Below are 19,011 nucleotides of genomic sequence, written 5' to 3'. Positions count from 1 at the left end.
AACACACACAAACACATTAAACAAGCCACAAATGATGTCTGAACATTAATTGTCGAAATTTTTTTTAACTAAATACGTATTTTCTGAAAATACAATTATGTACATATAATAAATATACTTACAATCATAAAATGTATTAAAAAAAAACAAAAAAGAAAGTTTCTATTGGAACTCGAACCACCGCTGATAAGAGCGGTTGGTATTGGAATTCATTCGCCTTCTCCGCTTAGCCACGGACAGTATGAGTCATTATTTACGAAGATCGACTAACTAAACGGATTAAACTTGTGATATTTTGATATTTTGAAAATTGATCAAATTATTTTAATTTTGAATTGAAATGATTTAGAATTGAAAAAAAAAAAACAAAACATAGAGTAAATAAACAATATATTAGGTGAATATTGATAGAAATTTTGATGGTAATCAAATTATATAAATAAAAGTATTACATACTATGTATTTTGGCAGATCAAATAGGTAGGTTTATACCCATGATACATTAACAATTATTACGTACCTGTTGCTTTTAAAAACTATTTAAAAGTCACTACAATATTATAAACTTTTTTGTTTCTGTCCTCACAACAATAAAACTAATATATTATACATTTGTTTACCTTTACCTTTACCTCCAAACCACAGCTGCCATATCGGATAATTTTTGACATGTCATTTGAACATCCAATCAGAACAAAGTTATAATGCGCATGCGCCGGGGTGATAGGTTTTAACATATAAAAAATCACCCTCTATCGCCGGTAAAGAAGTATAACTTCAAAAAAGAAACCAAATTATAGAAAAACAATGTAAACAAATTAAATGAAATTTTGACTTTAGAAAGAGTCTTTTACTCACTATTGCTGAGTGGGTACGTTGAAGCTGCGCTTGCTGTCAAACTTTGGCATCGAAGCTCTGGATGCTACGGCAGATCTAATAAAACCATCTCATTACTTAGCACCGACGACTTTTTTAGATGCTTCAGTGACTTACTTGACGCATCGTTCTACGGCTTGACTATAACCTTTAAAATTTTCCAAAGTTCCAATCCTCGGGTGTTTCACCAGCAGCGATTTTAACCCAAACTTCATCATCAGAGACTCTCCGTAACAGTGATGGTGGTGTAATTTCAGTGGTGTTCCAATCAAATAATTCAGTAGAGTCAGTCGCATGAAAGGTGATTTTTGGAGGTCGAAAAACCCTAATTGTTTCTGTTTCTGTAGCTAACATCCTTGCTTTGATTATTCTTCGGAATCCTAATTCTCTTATGTGTTTCCCTTCATCCACTATCATCCTCAGTAGCAAATTTTCTGGGTGAGAAAAATGCATTTCTTTCGATTACAAGATCAACTACTTTAATCAAATTCTCTGGTAGAAATCTGGTTGATTTGATAGCCTCAAAAACGTGTACAGGTCCATCTGTTATGTATTTGCTGTACTTTATTTTGAACCATACAGGCATGCATGATTTAAAAATGAAGGATACTAACAATTTATGTTCAACTGAAGACGTTTCCACACTTACATACAGTCTCAAAACTCTGTTCATCATCCAGCCTCAAAAGTCCACTGCTGAACATAGGCCTCCTCCCCTCGTTTCCAACCCAATCTATCCTGCGCCGCTCTCATCCAGTTTTTATTTACCTTTCTTAAGTCGTCAGTCCATCTTGTAGGCGGTCGACCGACGCTTCTCTTGGCCTCCATTCCAATAACCTCTTCGTCCATCGCCCATCTGTCATTCTGGCTATGTGAGCTGCCCATTTTCACTTCAACCTGGCTATCCTCTCGATGACGTTAGTCACTGGCGACTGACGTCAAGGTGACTGACGTCAACACTCTGTTAGCTGTAGTCAACCATCGAGAGTGGGAAAATGGACACGGCTCTCGAACAGATAAGTCCACAGGGCAGTTGCCTGACTTTATCGCACAACTTATGTCTAGAAGATACTATTCATCTTTACTCAAAAGATTGCGATTAACTAGTCCTCCTAGTGATTAGGAACGAGATGGTTTCATAAGATCTGTCGTAGCATCCAGAGCTTCGATGCCAAAGTTTGACAGCAAGCGCAGCTTCAACGTACCCACTCAGAAATAATGAGTAAAAGACTCTTCCTAAAGTCAAAATTTCATTTAATTTGTTGACATTGTTTGGCTACAATTTGGTTTCTTTTTTGTTTCAATTAAACATGTTATCAAAATTAAAAGTTGTTTTATTTATATCCTTTATAACTTTAAACACACTATAATAATTCTATTCCAATTAAATGGGGTGTAAAGTAAAAGAACAAAAAATGGATTGTGCTATTTACACCCAACACAACATAATAGACCACACCTTCTTTTAAGGTGCTAATATGTGAATTTTAATAATATTTAGTATTTTGCGCTACCGCAAATTAAAAGATATTGTCTGTTTCAAATTTATTTCCTCTTTTTTAAGCTATTAACTAAACAGTTTTCACTATAGCACGTTCAAATATTATTGGCTAAAGATTGTAAAAATAATTGAAAACTGTCTTGATTTCTGAAAAAAAACTAAACTTTAAGTATGATGCGCTAGCTGGGGGTTCAATATATAACTTTATTTTACTTTGCATTTTACTTATATACCCCAAAGGCAAGTTTTCCGCGGTATAGCAATTAAAAAATGAAACATTATTGTTTTTCGACCCACCCTACTCTATACGTTGGGTTGTTAAATTGTCTATATCCTCTGTGCGTATAGTTCTGTTGGTTTTCCGCTGCTTCGTTTTGTTTTCCAAAGGTATTTCTTTTCCCTCTATCATATTTGTTGTGATATCCTCTCCTGTATTGATGCTGTCCTCTTCTATTTTCGTAATTTGTTATATAATTTAACACTCTTCCCTGTGTGCTATCCTCTGTCGTTCAATCGATAAAAATTTGGATACTACTTCTTGCGGTGTTGTGAAGTTACCTGCCTCCAGTATTAACTTAGCTTTATCTGTATTAACGTTTCGTTTCATTGTTGCTACAACTGTTTCCATCATGTATTTTTCGCTAATTCCAATGACAATCCTTCCGCTATGTATGCTACTTTTAACTGTTCTTGCCTTTTCTTGGCTAATTTGGCTATCACAGTTTTCGGATTGTCGCCTCTTAATTCTTTTTTCAGTGCCGCAGCTGTACATGGGATTGTATTTTCTGTGGTTATCAGGTTTCTAGCCTTATTGGTTAGTCTTTATTGAGGTTATCGCTGTTTCTTCATGTCCTATTGCTATTTTCTCAAGGCGTTCTAATGCGTCTAAAATGGTTGTAGTTTACCTGCGCTTCCATCGAATTCGTTGGGCAACACCTTGCTTGCGATATTTAAAAATTCGTTGATCGTCAGAGCCATGTTTATATGTTGCTTTATGTCGCTTTGTTCATCTTCTATTTACTCGTCACTTTGTTCTTCTTCTATTTCCTTGTCGATTGACTGATGTATCGAACTTGAAACTACTGGTCTTAAATTTACTGCTCGAAATGAGCGTATAACTTTATCTTTGATTATCGCAAAATATTTGTTGCACGTCTCTCTTTGTTTGTCTGTTAGTGTCTCCCAATTTTTCTTTGTTAGATGTGTGAATTTGTTTTATAATTTGATCAACTGTGTCGTTAACTCTTCTTGTATTTCCTTTGACTTAGGTACTTTCTTCTTCAAAACCCTTTTGCTTAGTGTTATAACTTCTTGTGTAATCTCCTCAATTATTTTGACGAAATCTTCCCAATAAACCTTGTTGCTACTCATTTATTCATAGTATTTATCTCTGTGTTATTCTTGTACTTCGTGATGAACACATAAATTTGATAGTCTTATGCAGTATAGTAAAATGCAGTAAAATTGTCAAAAATCATAAAAATATATCATGATAATAACTGGATAAAATCGATAAAGATAAAAAAAATTAAAAATGAATAACCACTTTCAATGTCGTTGCAACACGAAACTACAGCCGCGCGATATTCTAGTCCAATCAGAGAGTGCCGCAAGCACCTCTACCGGTTTCGAAACTTATTAGTCTCTCATCAGGAGGCACATATGCTGCTCTCCCCGATCCAACCAAAACAAACCCCGGCGTGTAGTCACGGATCGCAACGAACGAAATGGCATAGATGCCCTAGCGGCAACTGCTATCAAAAGTCTAAGTTTTCAGTCTAATGGCATATAAAGCAACATAATGCTACTCTACATCCCACCAGAATGAAAACAGTGGGAACCTTCTCTGGTTGCACCTCCGAGGCTTCTACAATTTGCAAGCCATACGGATGCCGACACTAAGGAAGACGAGGGAATTTTACAATATATAATTCACGTCCCATCTGCTCAGCGCGGTAAAGTTCCAACGAGAATAGTTCCCTTTGTATTCCAAACAGAGTAAAGTAAATCAAAAATGAATAACCACTTTCAATGTCGTTGCAACACGAAACTACAGCCGCGCGATATTCTAGTCCAATCACAGAGTGCCGCAAGCACCTCTACCGGTTTCGAAACTTATTAGTCTCTCATCAGGAGGCACATATGCTGCTCTCCCCGATATATATCATATAAAAAATATATCATATAAAAAAATTATATATGATAGTAATTGTATATAAAATTGCATCAATACGTCTTATAGATAACCATACCACTTTAAAAAAAAATTGTCAATAATAGTAATAAAAGTAATTAATAATACTGGTAATAGATTAATAGATAAAAAAAATAGAAAAAAATTAGATTATGTATATCTTGAAGTATGTTAAATATAGAGGTGATTATATGACGGAAGTATCATAAAAACAGATAATATGGACTTACCACTTTAACCGCCTAGATTTGCTGTCGATATCACTACCAGTCCTCGATGTATGTCCCTTTTCCATACCATATTCCATATCACATGCAGCTCCGTGTCGAGTCTAATGTCTCCATGCAGTTGCTATTTACCACACCGTTTTCTTGGGTGGTCGAGGTACAAGAAACCTCGTCCTTTGAAGTTTTTCCTTCCATTCTCCCATTTTATCCTTGTTCCTGTGGTTTCCCTGGTCTAGATCGCCATGTGGTGGTGCGGGGTTGCCACCCCCGGTGATGGGTTTGATTAGGTGGAAGCACTAAATACTTGAATATATTTATTTAACTCAATAAGGGCCGATTTTCAGTGCTGGGTTAACCCAGATTTTTCGGTCACCGAAATGTTTATGGTTAATCAGTTTTTCAGTACTAGGTTATCGCTTAAACCCGTTTAAGTTGACCAAGATTTTAACCGATACTCGCTATCATAGGTGGTTTAACTCCGAATTTTCCGACACACGTTTATATTTGCTGACAGAAGAGGTTAGTTAAATTATGACATTTTGTGTTTATCGCGGGAAATATTGTATTATGTATTATTATATTCTATAATTACTTTCATCGCGACAATAATCCATTTTACCTCGTTATTTTTTATTATTAAATTTAGAAATTATTATCATTATCTAGGAAGGAATTATAACTAACAGGTATGTTTACATTATATTTTAGATTGGGGCTATTGAGTATAAATAAGTGTATAATAAAAATTTATGTATAGCTTATGTACTTTTAGTAATTATGTACTTGAAAGTAACAGAGACTACTTTTTGCTATAAGTAAACTATTTTATATAAAGTAGTTACTATTCTTTTGTTCAATTACTATTAAGTAAATACTTAAATACAAGGAAGTAAAAACAAAATACTTCTTTTTATTCAATAGAGACCCATTGGTTTAATTGTCCTATATTGGTGTAAGTTAATTTTTTAATTAAGTGTATTTTAGTCAGTATGAATGGACAAACAAATAATATGCGGTCCAAAAACTTCACTGAATGTGAAGTCACCCTATTGGTGGAATTGGTGAACCAGCACAAGAAGATATTGGAATGCAAAAAGACGGGCATTGTTAGTAATAAGCAGAAGTCTTATGAATGGGTAGAGCTTGCCGTTAAGTTTAATGCTAAGTCTACTGCTGGAATACCCCGCTCAGCAAAAATAGTAAAGGAGAAGTGGACAAATTAAAAAAAACCGCTGTAAAAAATCACGGCAAAGATAAGAGACACTGTAGAGCTACAGGTGGGGGTCCATCGAAGCCAGCTGAGGAAACACCAGTTGACTGTGTTATCAACGACATATTGGGTGCGCGAAAGACAGGAATGCTAGCAGAGTGTGATTCTGATATTATTCAAACAGGCAAGTATTGTATGACATTCAAAATTTAGCCATTTTAATTATGAGTTTTTAGAACTTACGGCAGCGGACTTGTTCGTGAATGAGAATAATGAGGATGGTGTAGTGGAAATACTCCAAATAGAAGTAGAAGCGGAAGAAATACCAGAGGCAGAAAATAAGCCAAATATAAATGAATCACCTTTAGATTTATTAAATCCTGATGGAGGTGAATATTTTAATGTATTACTTGTCAAATATAGGAAAGAGTTTGAAAATCTTACAATCGCCATGCGGTATTATGGCGACTGTGAGATTCTCCAACTCTGTGAGATTTGACAAGTAATGCCTACATATTAAAATGTGTTTCATATATTTTCATTTTGTAGATTGGTCTGATTATACACCATCAAAACTGAAACAACCAGTGGCAAAGGAACTAAAGGAAAAAATGGTAAGTTTTTTGACAAAAATAATATTATGAATTTAATGGATTCAATTGTAGGAAAGGTAACTGGGAGTACCACAAATACAAAATGGTGCAAGGTGGCTGAAGCCAAATTAGAATTATACCGGTTGAAAAAGCAAGCACTGATAGCCGATCACAATAGAAAGAAGGACTTGCATGACCTCCATGTCAAATATCTAAAAGAAGAACACGATTTAAAAATGAGTTTATTACGAGGAGAGCAGCAGCCACAAACCAAAAAAATGTAATAAATAAATAAAATCTTTCTTTTGTATGTATTTTACCATATCTGGTTCAATTTCATCATCTCCACCTCCCGCCTGTCCTATTTTTGTTTGATAATCCTTCTATCAAATACTTCTTGTGTACATATTAACTGTAGCTCTGTATTTTCTTCACCTTCATTTGTTACATTGTCTTTCTTTCAAAATAAATACTCAGAAAGTATATCTAGTGTTATTTTTTACAAATAAATCAAATTAATTTTGAGACTAAGTTAGAGACTAAGTTTTTCAACCTAATAAAAATATTTGTAAATTAAATATTTTTAAAAGATTTTTAATTGAAAAACTTTATTGGCCCATTTCCTGGTGACAACCTCCAAGGCTTCTACAATATGCAAGCCAAATGGATGCTGCAGTGAAGACTAAAGGGAAGGAATTCTACACTATGCAATTCACAACCCCCGTCTGCAGCGTGGTAAAGTTCCAACGGAAAATGGACCTAGTTACTCTATAGGAGTAATACTAATATAAAAATAAAAATGTATACCATTTTTATTCATTCAGTTGCGGTGCGAAACCAAAACTGTCTTAATTTTTACTCAGATCAGAGAGTGCAGCCAGCACCCTTATCGACGATTTCACCTCTTGTTAGAGGTTCATCAGAGACTGCATAGGCTGCTTTTCTCTGGCCCAGGTAAAAATCTTCGACATATCCATCCCCCACCGCAACTGACGAGATGGTAGTAGGTGCCTAGCGGCATCTGCTAAATAAGAGACTAAGTTTTTCAACCTAATAAAAATATTTGTAAATTAAATATTTTTAAAAGATTTTTAATTGAAAAACTTTACTGGCCCATTTCCTGGTGACAACCTCCAAGGCTTCTACAATATGCAAGCCAAATGGATGCTGCAGTGAAGACTAAAGGGAAGGAATTCTACACTATGCAATTCACAACCCCCGTCTGCAGCGTGGTAAAGTTCCAACGGAAAATGGACCTAGTTACTCTATAGGAGTAATACTAATATAAAAATAAAAATGTATACCATTTTTATTCATTCAGTTGCGGTGCGAAACCAAAACTGTCTTAATTTTTACTCAGATCAGAGAGTGCAGCCAGCACCCTTATCGACGATTTCACCTCTTGTTAGAGGTTCATCAGAGACTGCATAGGCTGCTTTTCTCTGGCTCAGGTAAAAATCTTCGACATATCCATCCCCCACCGCAACTGACGAGATGGTAGTAGGTGCCTAGCGGCATCTGCTAAATAAGAGACTAAGTTTTTCAACCTAATAAAAATATTTGTAAATTAAATATTTTTAAAAGATTTTTAATTGAAAAACTTTATTGGCCCATTTCAATTACAAATCTTTTAAAAATATTTAATTTACAAATATTTTTATTAGGTTGAAAAACTTAGTCTCTTATTTAGCAGATGCCGCTAGGCACCTACTACCATCTCGTCAGTTGCGGTGGGGGATGGATATGTCGAAGATTTTTACCTGGGCCAGAGAAAAGCAGCCTATGCAGTCTCTGATGAACCTCTAACAAGAGGTGAAATCGTCGATAAGGGTGCTGGCTGCACTCTCTGATCTGAGTAAAAATTAAGACAGTTTTGGTTTCGCACCGCAACTGAATGAATAAAAATGGTATACATTTTTATTTTTATTTTCAAATTAATTTTGTTTCAATCTAGTACTGAGAAAATAAGCCAAGAAAATTAAACATACAAAACATTCATACTTTTTTTGCTAAACTATTGATGAGTTAGATGGGCTAGAAGAAGCCCAGAGTGGTTTCCGGAAAGGACGAGGAGTGCAAGGTCACATATTCACAGTGAAGCAAATAACAGAAAAACACTACTGACTAAAACTAAAGCGTACATCACCTTCATCGACCTAGAAAAAGCATTCGACAGAGCCAAACGACAAAAAATATGGAACAGTCTAATTAGAAGCGGAGTAGATAGAAAACTAATAGAAGTCATCAACAGTTTATAATATAGAAGGAACACGAATTATATAAGGCATGAAAATATGGAATCGCAACATTTTGAAACATCTGAAGGCTAAGACAAGGAGGGTCCATTAGTGCTACACTCTTCAACATCTTCATGGACGAAATAATGAAAGAATACATACCACAATTTAAGAAACTACATGTAGGCTACCGAGATCTAGAAAGAGTTGGAATATCAGAATGTGCATTTGCTGATGATGTAGTTGTTATGGCAGATGAAGAGGAATATTTGATAAATAATTTACAAACATGGAATGAGGTATTAAATAGGCATGGGATGAACATAAACACACGCAAAGCAAATATTATGGTAATAGCACAAGAACAACCCGTATTAAACATACAAATCAATGGAGAAACAATAGAACAGGTAAACCACTTCCAATAACTGGGAGTGACAGTGGAAAATAACACAAAGATATAGAAGAAAGGATTAACAAAACGTCTAAGATTCCACGCAATTAATAACTGTCTTCAACACGATATACAGACCAGTACGGGTATTAACAAGAAGAATGAAAAGTAAGATTCAGGCACTAGAAATCAAATACCTAAGATGAGTAAAAGCAGTAACAAAAAGAGACAAAATTTGAAATATCGATATACGAGATGAGCTCAAAACTAAACCACTCCTAGAATACATCAAAGAAAAACAACTGAGCTGGTGGGACCACATGAAAATAATGAGAAAAAACATACCAGTAAGAAAAGTACGGAAGCAAAAATACAGAAAAAAAGAAACAGAAGAAGACCAAGAGAAAACTGGGATAAAAAAGTCACAAAAGTATATTTTTAAAATTTTCATTTAAAGGTAGATTTAAAAAAAATTTTAAAAAATCAAATCTGTTAAAAGAATAATTGTTATACAAGAATAAATTAAAAAATAAAACTACAAATTATTGAAATATGCAATAAGTTCATTCCTAGTTGCAATATTTATATTCCTATTATTATAAATAGGTGCAGGCATATTATTAACAAAGTTAAAATCAGCCTGATCATCCGCATTTAATACAGGAGGCTGCAAGTCATTGCTATCTATAGCTAAATTATGCAATATAGCTGTAGCAACTATCACCCATTGAACTTTGTTAATCTTTAAATTAATGCCATTACTCAAAATAGGAAACCTCCTTTTCCACACCCCATATGAGCATTCCACACAATTCCGAGTCCGTATTAGGGATTCATTGTATAAATTTTCTGCACGATTTCTTGTTTGTGCCAAGGGTGTCAGTAAATAATTTTTACACCATACCCTGCATCTCCTACAAGCAGTGCAGTTCCAAATTCTCCATTTTCAAACTGCCCATTTATCTGTGATTGATTAAAAATGGTTGAATCATGGATAGACCCTGGCCATTGTGCCACAATATTTCTGATTTTTAAATTGGCATCACAAATTGTTTGAACATTAATGGAAAAGAAATTTTTTCTATTTGTAAAAATTTCTGCTCGGTCTCCTCCTACAACTATACATTTTGATTATATTTATAACAAATATACGTATTTAACCAAACCTGGAGAAATTATTTTAACATGGGTGCAGTCTAAAGTACCTATAACCCTAGGGAATTTGGCTATTTTATAAAACCCACTTGTATATTGGTTACTTCATCTGCAGTTTGTGGAAACTGCAAGTATCTGTTCCGTAAAGTAGCAATAGCTTTTGTTACCTGTAATTTATATAGTAAGAAAACTGAGACAACATATTTTAAAAGTATTACCTACCTTAAATATTACTTTGCTTGTTGTACTTTTATGAATATCACCAAAGTCTCTCATTACTACTAGAAAACTACCAGTAGCAAAATACCGCAAAGTGATTAATAGCATTTCCATAGGATTTAATGCATGATTAGTAAAAATAAAAATATAATTAGATTATAAAAATGCCAAGTTTCTTGTAAAAGGTATATATTAAAATACCCTAAATAAGGGTCAAAATACAAAACGTTTTCGGATTAAGGAATCCATCATCAGTGTTTAAAAGCCCTAAAATTAAGTATAACCTAATTAAATGAGATAAAAGTTAAAATTGACAGAGGTTTTCAAGAACAAGAGGTCATACTTACAAAATTTGCATGCCTGAGCCACCAAAATGTATAGGGAAAAACCCTTTAAATGTAAATAATTATTTTTTATTTTTTAACCCCACATTTATTACAATCTATCTATACAATCTAAACCTAAATGTTTAGGTAGATAACAGACAATAAGTAATAGGACTGACAATAATTAGGAATGACATGTAGGGAGGCATCCAGTGATGCACCCCTTTTTTAAAACTTAGCCTACAACACTGACTATTTCTGACATAAACTTATACACATTAATTTAGTACCTATTGTTCACTTAACTCTAACGGAACTTTTCGTTTTAACCTACGAACAGTACGCGGTTTATTCACTAAATTTTTTGCTAACACGTTTGGATGCACTTTAAGTTTTTCTGTATGTTTTTTCGCGCACTTTTCGATGTCATCTTTGACGTATGGTAGTCCGGCGTCCCGATGGATGGCTTCATTGGTTATGAACCATGGAACTCCTAGTATTGATCTCAATATTTTGGACTGAAATCTTTGTATGATTTCAATGTTGGAATGTGCGGCGGTTCCCCATAATTCTATCCCATAAGTCCACACTGGTTTTAGGATGGATTTGTAGATTAATATTTTATTTTCAGTTGATAGTTTTGATTTTTTGCCCAACAGCCAATATATGGTTCTTAACTTATGACCCAGTTGTTTTCGCTTAGTAAATATATGCTTCCTCCAGTTTAATCTTCTGTCCAAGTACATACCTAGATATTTGACTTCATCCCCTTGTGGGATTCCTTTATCGTTTAAGTATACAGCCGGACATGTTTCCCTACGCGTGGTAAATGTTAGGTGTAGCGATTTGTTTTCATTAATTTTGACTCTCCATTTTGTCATCCATTGTTGAATTTTATTTAGATTATTTTGTAAGATTTCTGAGGCTATTTTGGGATTTTTGTTCGATGATAGTATTGCCGTATCATCCGCAAATGTGGCTGTAGTGATATGTGTATCTGTCGGTAAGTCAGCAGTGAATATAAGGTATAATATAGGTCCTAGTACACTTCCTTGGGGCACCCCAGCGAGAATTTGTTGTATGTTTGTGTATTCATTCTCATACTTTACCTGGAAGTTTCTGTTGGTGATATATGACTTTAAGAGTATATAGTAATTTGTAGGTAAATTCTGTTTTAGTTTACATAATAGGCCTTTATGCCAGACTTTATCAAATGCCTGACTTACGTCCAGAAATACCGCCGAGCAGTACCTATTATTTTCAAAGTCCTCGTTGATTCTCTCTACAATTCTATGTACCTGTTGTATTGTTGAATGTTGTTTTATAAACCCAAATTGGTGTGGTGGTATTAGTTTTTTGTTTTCTAGTATAGGCATTAGCTTAGTAAGTGTCAGCTTTTCAAAAACTTTGGATACCACGGGAAGAAGACTAATAGGACGGTAGGACTGTACATTTTCTGGTTCTTTTCCTGGCTTTGGTATCATTGTTATTTGTGCTAGTTTCCACTGTGATGGGAAATGACCTAGTCTCATTATAGAGTTAAATAACTGTGTCAGAAATTGGAAGCCTTTCTCTGGGAGTTGCTGAAGAGTTTTTCCTGTAATCAGGTCGTATCCTGGAGCCTTTTTTGGATCGATGTTGTGTTGTATAATATTTTTTACCTCATTTTTTGTGAATCTTTTTTCAGGAAGTTCTAGTTGATAAGGTTTTGTGAGTATCGAAATAATTTCTTCTTCAGTTTGTAGTGAGTAACTTCCCTCATTTGATGTAAAGACTTTTTTAAGGTGTGTCGCAAATGTTTCGGCCTTTTCTAGAGGACTTCTCGCCCATTGTCCTGTTTGTGTTCTTAGTGGTGGGACTGTATAGTTCTGCCTTCGTAGAGTCCTTGTAGCCTTCCATAACGAGTAGTCAGTAGCTTGAGTTGCATCTAGTTTTTGTAGGTATTCCTGAAAGCTTGCATTTTTTTCTGCTATTATCAATTTTTTTAGGTCTTTTTGTGCTTTATTGAGGTTTGTTTTACTTTGAGGTGATCTTGATAATTGCCATTGTTTTCTGAGTCTTCTTTTCTCAATTATTTTTTCATGTATTGTATTGGAACAGTGTTTGTTCATATGTCGATTTGTAGGTAATGGTGTTGAGTTCCATGCTGCTTCCTGTAAAACTGTGTTAAAATGTTCTACTGCTTGTTCGATTTGTTTATCGGTCTTTAGTGGGATGTCTAAATTGATTTGATTATTTACTTGATATCTAAAATAACTCCAATTTGTTTTGTTGTTGTGTAATATACAGCTCCTTTCTATTTTTGTTATGTTTTTGCTTACAGTTATGATAACAGGTGAATGGTCAGAGGATAAATCGTAACAAGACTTTGGTTTAAAGTATTTTTCATTTATTCCTCTCACTATAACAAAATCGAGGAGATCTGGAATTTTCGCAGGGTCTGTAGGCCAGTATGTTGGCCCCCTTGTGGTTACTATGTTCAGATTATCTATTAGTATTTCTTTTTGTAGTTCACGGCCTTTGGTATTAATAAGTCTAGATCCCCACATTAGATGTTTTGAATTGTAGTCTCCGCCACAAATAAACCTAAGTCCAAGTGTATCAAAAAAGGTTTTAAATTCTGGTTGTTTAATTGAATGTTTTGGTGGACAATATATAGCTGAAAAAGTTATAGGTCCTGTCCAGTCTTCTACAACTACATTTGTGGCCTGAATATGTGCTTTTTGATAGTGAGTTGTCTGGTAATGTTTGATGTTGTTTCTTATAATGATTGCTGTCCCACCATGTGCAGTTCCATCTGGATGTGTTGTGTGATATATTTTATAGTTGTGAAATTTTATGAAACTTTTTTTCGTGAAGTGTGTTTCTGAAATCAGTATTATGTCTAATTGGTGATTAGCTATAAATGCATACAACTCATGTTTGTGTTGTGTCAAGCCATTAGCATTCCATATGGCAAATTTTAGTGTATTAGCCATTAGTTCATTTTTGAGACAAGTGTTGTTAATAAGTTTAGCATGGTGCTCATTTGTTCCATAAGCCCTTTCATCATATTCTTTAACTCCTGCATGTCATTTGCCTGAGTGACCATTGTAATATCTTGTTGGTTGGTATTTACCATTTGAGCATATGTAGGTCTTTGTGTTGTACTTATATTTGTTGTAGCCACTGGTAGCTGTTGGTTTTGTAGTTGATTCGGTGACTCTTTCTTTCTTAAGGTTGGAAATCTTGCTTCTTGCAGTTGTTTATGTACACTGCATCCTCTGTAATTCGCTGGGTGGTTATTACCGCAAAGTACACACTTTACTAGATCAGATCTAATTTTGTTAGGGCAATCAGCTGTTTTGTGATTTAGAGCACATTTTACACACCTGTATTGATGATAGCAGTTTATAATATAGAAGGAACACGAATTATATAAGGCATGAAAATATGGAATCGCAACATTTTGAAACATCTGAAGGCTAAGACAAGGAGGGTCCATTAGTGCTACACTCTTCAACATCTTCATGGACGAAATAATGAAAGAATACATACCACAATTTAAGAAACTACATGTAGGCTACCGAGATCTAGAAAGAGTTGGAATATCAGAATGTGCATTTGCTGATGATGTAGTTGTTATGGCAGATGAAGAGGAATATTTGATAAATAATTTACAAACATGGAATGAGGTATTAAATAGGCATGGGATGAACATAAACACACGCAAAGCAAAGATTATGGTAATAGCACAAGAACAACCCGTATTAAACATACAAATCAATGGAGAAACAATAGAACAGGTAAACCACTTCCAATAACTGGGAGTGACAGTGGAAAATAACACAAAGATATAGAAGAAAGGATTAACAAAACGTCTAAGATTCCACGCAATTAATAACTGTCTTCAACACGATATACAGACCAGTACGGGTATTAACAAGAAGAATGAAAAGTAAGATTCAGGCACTAGAAATCAAATACCTAAGATGAGTAAAAGCAGTAACAAAAAGAGACAAAATTTGAAATATCGATATACGAGATGAGCTCAAAACTAAACCACTCCTAGAATACATCAAAGAAAAACAACTGAGCTGGTGGGACCACATGAAAATAATGAGAAAAAACATACCAGTAAGAAAAGTACGGAAGCAAAAATACAGAAAAAAAGAAACAGAAGAAGACCAAGAGAAAACTGGGATAAAAAAGTCACAAAAGTATATTTTTAAAATTTTCATTTAAAGGTAGATTTAAAAAAAATTTTAAAAAATCAAATCTGTTAAAAGAATATTTGTTATACAAGAATAAATTAAAAAATAAAACTACAAATTATTGAAATATGCAATAAGTTCATTCCTAGTTGCAATATTTATATTCCTATTATTATAAATAGGTGCAGGCATATTATTAACAAAGTTAAAATCAGCCTGATCATCTGCATTTAATACAGGAGGCTGCAAGTCATTGCTATCTATAGCTAAATTATGCAATATAGCTGTAGCAACTATCACCCATTGAACTTTGTTAATCTTTAAATTAATGCCATTACTCAAAATAGGAAACCTCCTTTTCCACACCCCATATGAGCATTCCACACAATTCCGAGTCCGTATTAGGGATTCATTGTATAAATTTTCTGCACGATTTCTTGTTTGTGCCAAGGGTGTCAGTAAATAATTTTTACACCATACCCTGCATCTCCTACAAGCAGTGCAGTTCCAAATTCTCCATTTTCAAACTGCCCATTTATCTGTGATTGATTAAAAATGGTTGAATCATGGATAGACCCTGGCCATTGTGCCACAATATTTCTGATTTTTAAATTGGCATCACAAATTGTTTGAACATTAATGGAAAAGAAATTTTTTCTATTTCTAAAAATTTCTGCTCGGTCTCCTCCTACAACTATACATTTTGATTATATTTATAACAAATATACGTATTTAACCAAACCTGGAGAAATTATTTTAACATGGGTGCAGTCTAAAGTACCTATAACCCTAGGGAATTTGGCTATTTTATAAAACCCACTTGTATATTGGTTACTTCATCTGTAGTTTGTGGAAACTGCAAGTATCTGTTCCGTAAAGTAGCAATAGCTCTTGTTACCTGTAATTTATATAGTAAGAAAACTGAGACAACATATTTTAAAAGTATTACCTACCTTAAATATTACTTTGCTTGTTGTACTTTTATGAATATCACCAAAGTCTCTCATTACTACTAGAAAACTACCAGTAGCAAAATACCGCAAAGTGATTAATAGCATTTCCATAGGATTTAATGCATGATTAGTAAAAATAAAAATATAATTAGATTATAAAAATGCCAAGTTTCTTGTAAAAGGTATATATTAAAATACCCTAAATAAGGGTCAAAATACAAAACGTTTTCGGATTAAGGAATCCATCATCAGTGTTTAAAAGCCCTAAAATTAAGTATAACCTAATTAAATGAGATAAAAGTTAAAATTGACAGAGGTTTTCAAGAACAAGAGGTCATACTTACAAAACTTGCATGTCTGAGCCACCAAAATGTATAGGGAAAAACCCTTTAAATGTAAATAATAAAGATGTTTTACATATTTATATAAAATTCATCGGATGTAATAGATAAACCTGGATGTTACCCAGGGCAACACAGGACTCTCCCCACGTGGTTGGAACTTTTTTTGGTGAAAACCTCACATATTGGATTTCAATGGCCAACTGACAAGTGAAATAAAGAGCAACCCGAAATGACACCAAGAACTGTCAATGTAACCTAGTTGTAATATTACTTCAGCCACAACGTTAAAGATTAATTTAAATGTTTTAAGATAAAAAACAGTATCAAATTTACAAATAGTAAAAATAAAAGATGTTCACAAAATATGAAAGATTTTTTCCCTAGAAATAATGCATTAATTAAGTATTCAAAATAGGGAAATGAAATGTTTACGTTACAGGAAGTTATGCAGTCAACAATACCAATAGGTGTTGTATTAGTGGTATAAAATTGTCAATACGATTAGACAAATAATGGTAAAGGCCTTATACTAGGAACACAAAATAGTATGTAATGTGTACATATGTGTACGATTTTAAGAGTATTGATGAAATGATAATTGTTTAATGACTGATAACTTTCTTGGTAGTCGACCCAACATAAATTGTATAAAGATAGAAAAAGTGATATGATAATTGTAAAAATACTGTTTTGTTTTTATCTGATATTTATCTGAAAATGAGACTAAAGTAACTTGATGAAACTGAGTCCTCCAGAGACCTGACATCAAATTGGTTAAAAATGAAATGGTTGTAAAATATGTGGGGGAGTAGGACGGTATGAGAAGTCTGACATAGTATGTTGTGATATTGGACCATGGAAGATGTGTAGTGTGTTGTTATGAAATAAGAGTTATCTAATCTATAAGCTATGAGATGAGGCTAAGAAAAAAGGTGGCTGGAATGAGACTCAATTCTGATGGATGTGGTTGTATATGTGATGTAGGAGCTGAATTTTGGAAAATTAAAGCTAATGTAAAATAATGAGGATGTAAGAGGATGAGGTACAAATGAATATTAAAGAGTTAAAGTAAGATGTTGATTATCGACAATTGGGAGTGAAATAGATGTATGTGGTAGTCATGAATGGTGTAGCAGAGAAGAGGAAATTGTATCTGATGTGGTTTATGAAAAAAGTTGACGGTGTAAGGGTTGAAAATCTCGGTTAAATGACACATGGCGATTGACACAATTAGGACTTCTTTGCTTCTCTTTAACTATTTCTAAGTCTTCATACAGGTCCAATTTTAGGAAGTTTTTTTGTGAAATATTATGTAATAACGAGACATCTTCTGGGATATTAAGGGTATGTTTGTTTTTTACAAGATGTTGAGAGAAGGTAGAAGTGTTTTCTCTTTTGGTGTGCTCTAAGGAGCGTGAATATAAGGATCTACAGGTCCTACCTATATATGTAGCGTCACAATCAGAACATTGTAATCTATACACACCACTACGATCCATGTAGTTGATAGGGTCTTTGGAATTGGTAAGACACTGTCCCAGATTGTTGGGCACTTTGAAAGAAATATGAGTATTATCAACTGCTCTTTTAAGAATATATCTAATGTCTCCAGAAAGACGTTCGTGAAGATATGGTAAGGAAGCATATGAGGGTTTTAAGGTCAAGTCTCTAGGGAAAGCAGTCTCTCTCAAGACTCTAAGGTGTCTCTTTTGAATAAGTTTGTAGACAATATTAGGATCGTAACCGTTGTTGAACGCTATTTGACGAAGAATATTGAGTTCTTTATCATAGTTTGATGGTGATAAAGGAATAGTTTCAAGTCTATGGATGTAACTATGGAAAGCTGCATATTTATGTGACATAGGGTGGTTAGAAGATAAAGGTATGACATGATCAGTCTGTGTTGGTTTCCTATAGATACTGAAATCGAAATGGTCATCTAATCTGGTAATAGTGAGATCAAGAAAGTTAATTGATTGGGAAGATTCTAGTTCCATAGTGAACTTGATGTTAGGATGGATTAGATTGACTTTAGAAAGCAATAGGTCAGCTGAATTAGAATTACCGGAAATGAAAAGCAAAATATCATCTACATATCTAAACCAATGGAGTATTTCCGGATTTTTCATGATAAGAGTGGATTCTAAATGATCCATGAAAATATCAGCTAGGAGAGGGGATAAACAACTACCCATGGCTAGGCCATCAGGTTGTCTATAAAATTTATTATTAAATACAAAGAAGTCTTGAGCTAGACAAAATTGTAGTAATTGGATGATGGAATTAGTAGTAGACGTAGTAATAGAGTTGGCTCTTAAAAGAGAATGTACCAGATTAATAGTTTCAAGTTTAGGGACAGAAGTAAAAAGGTTGCTAACATCAAGTGAAAGCATAGTAATGTTGGGACGAAGGTTTATTTGTTGGAGATTGTTGACTAGTTGAATGGTGTTTTTGACTGAGAAACGAGGGGTGAAATTCGTCAAGTTGTTAATGAGATTTAATATGAATTTTGATAAGATGGATACTGGTGTGTTTATGAAGCTAACAACTGGACGGATGGGGATGCCCTCTTTATGTATCTTAGGTAAA

At 34.0% G+C, this 19,011-nt stretch overlaps 1 pseudogene; it reads right to left on the bottom strand.

The window, feature by feature from the left end:
- Nucleotides 1-15,470: 15,470 nt before the first annotated feature.
- Nucleotides 15,471-16,183, bottom strand: LOC126891039 (putative nuclease HARBI1; annotated as a pseudogene).
- Between the last annotated feature and the right edge of the window lie 2,828 nt (nucleotides 16,184-19,011).

Source organism: Diabrotica virgifera, chromosome 9 (genome assembly GCF_917563875.1).
Source record: "Diabrotica virgifera virgifera chromosome 9, PGI_DIABVI_V3a".
Classification (NCBI taxonomy): Eukaryota; Metazoa; Arthropoda; class Insecta; order Coleoptera; family Chrysomelidae; genus Diabrotica; species Diabrotica virgifera.
This window is presented reverse-complemented; position numbering and strand designations above follow the sequence as displayed.